Below are 7,746 nucleotides of genomic sequence, written 5' to 3' on the forward strand. Positions count from 1 at the left end.
GGGTGGCTCACCGGCCACCCCAAATGGCTAGGGGTGGCTAGCGTAGCCACCCGATGGCCTGGGGACGGCGGCCGGCCACCCCAAGTGGGGGATGGGGTGGCCAGCCAACCACCCCTTTGTTTTTTCTTTTTTTTTAAAAAATAATAATAATAATAATAATAATAATAATAATTAATTGGGTTTTTTAATTATTTTTCTTTTTATATTTGGTATAATCTGGTGTGGTAGTGTTTATTTCTTAAACTTAAGTTTTTTCTGATATGCTGAAGTGTCAATGGCTGATTGGTGGGCACAAAGAAGCTGGTTTACAATAAACCAGCTTTTTATAGAAGTTATCCTCTAAATAATATAGTTCACATGTTCATAAAATATCTTTCATGTTAGTAAAAGTCATGCATAATGTTTTGGTTGTATCAATATAATATGAGAATGCAATATAGAGATAATAGTATTGATATGAGGGTCACTCACCTGGGTTGTAGAACTTGTAGGAGAAGTCTTCAAGTCTGACCTTAAACTTACAAATAAGATTATCAACAAAAACCTTACTGTTAGACAACTCTTTTGAACTAAAAACCCTAACCTAAGACATAAAAGTTGACAAATAAGGGTGTTGGAATAAGGTATGATCGATCTTTGAAGGGTTGAGATCGAGCATACTAAAGGAGTATTGATTGATCATGACAAGGGAGGATCAATCATGGGCTAAACATGATCGATCATGTCAATCTAGGATCAATTATGGTATATAGAGGATTGATCATGGACTCCGACTCGTTCATAATGCATAATGCATGTCATAGTTTAAAACCATATGGTCCCTGAGATATTAACCCCTTCTTGGCAGGGTTGGTATTCTCCCAAGAAACCTATAATATAATACCGATATCCCGAATATTGTACGTGTATCGTCCATCACTAGAAGACGAACCGAGTTCGACCTTAAGTTGCCCACGCCGCTAATAACATCTATCTATAGTGACCACCAATTAAACATGGTTGTGCCGGTTATAAAACAATTATCGGATCTAAGGCTAAACAAAAAGTAAATCTTTGACTATAAGGTTAACATGTATAGTAAACTCATAGCCATTATCCGATACATACCCGTATACCATGTCATACAATGCACTTTAATTTACAGTTTTTTACATGCATACACTTACAAATTGTCATTTTCATCATCTTGTTAATTCATCACTCATTTTCATAAAATAGAGTTTCTATTAATCTAAAATGTATTTCATATAACTTGTAAATATGTACGTTTGATACGTAAAATAATCATGTTATGCTATCCGAGTGAGTTTTATTCACCCATGTCATAAAGCTCCTTCGCAAAAACCTCATGAGGTTCCACACCCTCAAAATCTGAGAATATACACACTACAAAAATTTTCACATTTAATGACATTTGAATAGTGTTACTACTCACGCGCGAATCGTGACGTGTGAATAGTCACTATTCGCGCGTGAACAGTAAAGCGTATCAAAATTTGAAAAAATTGACGCATAAAATTTGCGTTTAAAACAACCACATATACCCAAAAACTTCAAAACATTTCCACCCCAGCCTCAAGGGTGGCCCGCAAGCCACTCCAAAGGTGGCCGCAGATGGCGCGGCCAGGGCCACCCGCCACCCCCAACGAGGGGTGGCTGCGAACCGGTAGCCACCCCTCTAATTTATTTATTTTTTAAATTTAAATTTTATTTGAATTTGTTTTATTTTTAAAAATAAAATAATTTTATTTTTTTTGTTATATATATATATATATTATAATTTATTTTTTTTTTGTAAAAATTATTATTATTATTTTTTTAATTTTTTAAAGGGTAGCGACGTTTGAATAGTGAAAACGACACCTTCTAAAAGGTGTCGTTTTGTCTAAAATGTAGCTTTTTCCCCACATTTTCACTGTTCAAACGACATTATTCACTACAAGAAATTTGCTCATTAGCGGCGACTTTGGGTCGCCAAGGGTCGCTGCTATTTATCAATAGCGGCGACCCTTGGCCGCTATTCAGTTGCTGGTATTAATCCGCCACTGATGATCAATAGCGGCAACATTTAGGGTCGCCGCTAATGATGGGTCATTAGCGATGACTTTTAGTCGCCGCTAATGACTTTTTTTTTTGCTGCCGCAAAAAAAGGTTGAAATTGGCCGTATGTCGCCATTGATGATGGTCAATAGCGGTGACATTTTTGTCGCCGCTACTGATGTTTTTAAATAGCGGCGACATTTTGACCATCAATAGCAACAACCAAGATGTTGCCGCAAATGATGGTCAATAGCGGCGACATAATTGTCACCGCTACTGATGGTCATTAGCGGCGACTTTTTTGTCGCTGCTATTTAATTATAACAGTAAAAAAAATCATTAGCAGCGACCTCAAGGTCCAAATTCCAGTCTTTGCAATTGTTGTCATTTGGAAAAAGTCACTATTTGAACGTCACTAATTTAATAATGACATTTTTTGGGCCAAAAAGGTCATTAATAAGGGAAATTTTTGTAGTGACATATTATTACTTCTAATTCTGAGCTAAAACAAGTCCTAAACCCTAATACGATCAAAATAGGCTTTCTGCCTGACCTTCAAACATTCAGCCACGGCATTGAACATTTTGTCAGAGGAAATCAAATTTTTGGCGTTAGGCAGAAACCCATTTTTTAACCAAAAACTAACAAAACTTCTAGGAAAGTCCTAAGGTCTTATCTTGATACCTAATAGAGTCCTAAGCCACAAAATAAAAAAAAAATAAAAAAAAGGTCTAACATTGTCAATATGCTAATCCATCTTTAAGCTAGTATTAAGGCCAACAAAACCATCTAGAGACTTAAACCTACAAGCTATAATATGAAAATAAACCAAACAGTAAGACAATAACTAAAGAAACGAGTTTGGCTAGGAAAATTACCTCATTTGAAGAACAAAAGGCTAAAAAGACTCATTCTCAACTAAGGCACCCTTACACACTCACTCTAGAGCAAAATTGATTGAAAGTGGCAAAAATAAGCTAAGGGGTGTAGGGAAGAAAATTGGCCTGAAGATAAGGATGAGCTGATTTTCACAGTACTACCACCTGTCAAACGTTTGGGGTGTACCTTCGAACATTTGTAGTAGGGTTGGACCAACAATCCTAGGGTTTCCGATTGAACGTTCGTATCGTACAGTCGAATGTTCAGCACTAAGGTTACATTCGAATGTTCAGACGTCCAACATCGAACATTTGGCATTAAGGTTTGACTCGAACGTTCATCCTGGAACAAAAGTCAAGATTCCCTCTTCAAATGAACTCTAACAATCCTTATTAAACTCATTAACCCATCCAAAGCTCACTTAACCCTAGTTAATAATCGAGGTATTACAAACCCAGTTTGCAAGAAATTTTTATTCATGCGGCAATATTCAGGGCACCTATACATGTCCCTCGAAACAATGCTAACCCGAAGGAGAATGGGTCAAGTGGTCGAATAGACTATATACAGAAGAAAGTTATAGTTAATGCTATAATCTATTTATTATGCATATTTTTCTTGCATTAAAGTATAAGTGACTTGTCACTGGAATTACCCATATTCTACTTTAAAATAAACTACACTTTTTTATTGGCTTAATAACGGAGACAACACAAACCATTATGTGAAAGCTATGATATGATTGTGAAGATTACAAACTGTGCTACCTAAGGCTCATTACAAAAACTAACTATGTGATAATTTACTTACTAAGTTGTTGACTTATACAGTTTAGAAAAAAATAATTCAGTGTTTTGCAGATTAAGAGGTTTGTTTTTTCAAGTTCTAGAATAGAGTATTTCGCTGGGTTGAAAATGCTAAGTGAAGGACTCTTTGGGTCAGGTTTTCTTAGTAGAGTTAGAAGTTATTAATTGTCCATAGTTACATTTTAGAAGCTGTGTGTTTATATTCAATGATAAATGATGAATTGTTAAAAGGTATTTAGATGAGTCGGGAATTTCCTCCATAAGTATTAGCTAATGAAAATTAAACGAGGTAGGGGGTCCTCCACGACCACGCCCCCAGCCCCTAGAGCGTCCCCTAAAAGAACCTCTACAATAAAAATTGTTGGTAGGAGGGTGAGACCCACCACGATTCTGATTTTGTGGTTGCGGTGGGAATGCCAATTAAGCACTACGGATGCCGACTGTTTGCTCAAGAAGCAATTCATGAGATAGAGATACCAACCACATATATATAGAGCGTTAAATAAGAGATCATCTAAAGAGATAAAAGAGTGTTAATCTTTAGTATTGTAACGATAATCGTATAAAAATCTACTAAATAATATTTAGGAGAAACTTCACTAAGGATCTCCAAACTTTCACCCGTTTTGAAATACCTCCCTGAACTTCAAAATCTCTCAATTTAGTCCCCTGAACTTTCAATTGCTCTCAATTTGGACCCTTCTGTTAATTTTAGCCGTTAAAAATTCAAAAAAAGACCCAAATATCCCTAATTTTTGTTTTTTTTTTAAAAAAAAAAAAATTAAAAAAATGTTTTAGAAGTTGAAATTTTATACAAAAGTCAGGAGTATAAATGTCATGCGACGTTTAAAATCTGACGGAAGGGTCTAAATTGAAAGCAATTGAAAGTTCAGGGGACTAAATTGAGAGATTTTGAAGTTCAGGGGGAGTATTTCAAAACGGATGAAAATTTTGGGGTCCTTAGTAAAGTTTCCCCTAATATTTTTTTTTAAAAAAAAATGCCCATTAGGAGTGGAGCAACCCAGCCATAGGTGGGTTGACACATAATAACAGTAGAGAAAGAGTGATATATGTCATAATCTGGCTGGGCTACTCAATTTCATATTCTGACTCTACAACAGTTGACCAAGGAAGGCCTCCATTTCTAAATTATTTGACTTTATTAATATTATAATTTATCTATACTTACCCACATGGTGATTCAAGATAAGCACTACATGACACTCCTAAAGCAGTTTTTAGTGATTATAAAATAATGTTGCACAATTGGATAGTGTCTTTTTTTTTGGCGCTTCTAATAATTGGATAATGTGTATTGAAACACGGTACAATGTGCACCATTTTGTGTAGGTTCTAAGTGGGTGATATGATTGATTAGTTGATTGATGCCAGTCAAACACCCACGAGTTATTTTTTAGAAAATCTTTACTTTTCTAATATAATATTGAAACCATAAAACTTTATTCTGTTATTTATATATATTAACAATGTTCTTTTGTCAATGCCAATTTTCATATTAACTTTGTACTAATTTTTCCATCATAAGTAGGTATATAAAAAGTTATCAAGATAAGTACCTGGTTCATAGTTTAGAAGGCCTTAACACTATGCATGTACCCTAAATTTGATTTTATTTATTTATTTTTTTTATAGAATAATGCTGCTTTTCAAAAATTATTTTCAAAGTAATGATGTGATATAATTTCCAAACTAACCTCATCATGTCACATGACTCACATATAATGCAATGTTGGAAAAACCTTTTATGGATCAGTAGAAAATTATTTTGAAGTTCTCTTTATTTTATTTTTTTAAAACCAGCAAATAACATTCATTAGATTGTTCTAAGCTTTTCATGGAAACAAAACTGTATAACTCTATGTTGTGGAAAAGGTTTTTCCTCAACAAAATAGAGTTTAAGGTAGCGCCAATATTATTGGAAAATTACAAGTATTTTAGCTTAATGATGGATTAGAGTTAATTTTGTTTGATTTTCTTCTCTTCTGGTTGTAGGCATGACATCAAAGAATTGTTTACCAATGGAATTAATTGAACCTCAAACCTAATGAGAATGCTGCTAAGTGATCTAATTAGGTTTTCACCACTTGAACCAACCCCTTGGGTTAACACTCCTGCATGGTACAAAGTTTGTTTCATATATTATATATAGGAAAATAAGTACGTGCGATTGGGATTATGGTGGGGTAACTCAGGCCAGGGGGGATGTATACTTTTGTCGACCACTAAAAGAAGCACCTAATTAGAGCTTGTTAATGTGAAGCAAAAGTTCCAGTTCTGCAAACACTCTTTGATACTAATTAAAGAAGTCAAACAAGATCAAGAATCACTATAAGAAATCCCCAGAAGAGAATAGTAGGTAATAGTTGATGATCCCACAAAACCAAAACATCATTAGAGGATTGCAATCACCATCTACTCATCTTTCACTCATCTTTTCCATCTTACAATTTAAATCTCTATTAACCTCTTACAAAAAAAAAAAAAATCTCTATTAACCCAATAAGAAATAAAGACAATATTATAAAGACATCAAACACTTAACCCCACATGAAACCATTATGTCATTATCCATTTTTACACTACTCTTTAACGTTTACGTGTTTTCGACAATCAATCATATGGGGATGAAAAGAGGTGCATACCCATTGGGTTTTTTAGAATGTCCTTTTGTACGCAGGACAAAGTATGTCTTCTTTAGTCAAGTTGTTGGTTGTTTGTTGCTTTGGATTTATGTAATAGTAAGACTGCGCAGTTAACTTTCGTCTGAATATTCATACTTATACGACGAATTATCTTTTAATGAATTAGTTGTTAGCAATTTAGAGAATCGTTCGTTGATTTTGACATGCATATTCACGTGAAAATAGATTAGTAGATGATGCATTTGTAGCCCATTACAAACGTCGTCATTGATAATACTTCGATCGGTAATGACCAAATTTCTTGTAGTGCGTGTGTGTGTCTATATATATATATATATAAGCCGAGTTTTAGCTTAGAGAGTACGTAAAATTGCGACACGTATCCTCAACCAATCCTATTAGAAAGTACCTAGAATTAATGCAACACATGGCGTTTTAGATGTTAGCCTTTTAGTGAGACAATTAAAACATATAGGTTTTATTTGTAATGCATTAAATTGTCTAAATGAAGAAAACAAAAGGTTTTCAAATTCTCTCTTTCTCTCTCTTTATCTAATTTTCTTTTCATCTTCTCTTACTTTATGTTTATATTTCAATTTGAGACAATTAAAACGTGTAGGTCTTATTTGTAATATATTTAATTGTCTTAACGAAGAAAACAAAATGTTCATAAATTCTCTCTCTTTTTCATTTTAAAAAGTATGGATTTTATTTGTAATATATTTAATTGTCTTAATGAAGAAAACAAAATGTTCACAAATTCTCTCTCTCTCTTTCTTTTTCATTTTAAAAAGTATGGGTTTTATTTGTAATATATTTAATTGTCTTAATGAAGAAAACAAAGCGTTCACAAATTCTCTTTCTCTCCCTCTCTCTCTTTATTTTTCTTTTTATATTCTCTTGCTTTCTCTTTAAAACGTAGGGGTTTTATTTGGAATGCATTTAATTGATATCTTAATGAAGAAAACAAAAGGTTTACAAATTCTCTCTATTTATTTTTCTTTTTTCTTCTCTTGCTTTTTATTTATATCTCAATGTTCCTTTGTAAATTTCATACTCAATTCAAGAAAAAGACGAGAGAGGAGAGAGAGTTTCCATACGTTGTTTCTTAATGAAAAATTATACTACAGCTCTTTTATTTCTTTCTTTTCTTTCTTTTTTTTTTTTTTTTTGCTAGAACATTTATTTTCCATTATATTAGTATTGTCATTTTATATGGTTTTTTATACTACAATTGTTCTCTTTATATATATATATATATATATATATTTTCTTATAACAGTTCTTTTCAATTTTACAATCGTTGTTTCTCAATGAAAAATTATACTACAGTTTTTTTTTTTTTTTTTTTTTTGTGG

The sequence above is a fragment of the Corylus avellana genome, chromosome ca3, assembly GCF_901000735.1.
Source record: "Corylus avellana chromosome ca3, CavTom2PMs-1.0".
Taxonomy (NCBI): Eukaryota; Viridiplantae; Streptophyta; class Magnoliopsida; order Fagales; family Betulaceae; genus Corylus; species Corylus avellana.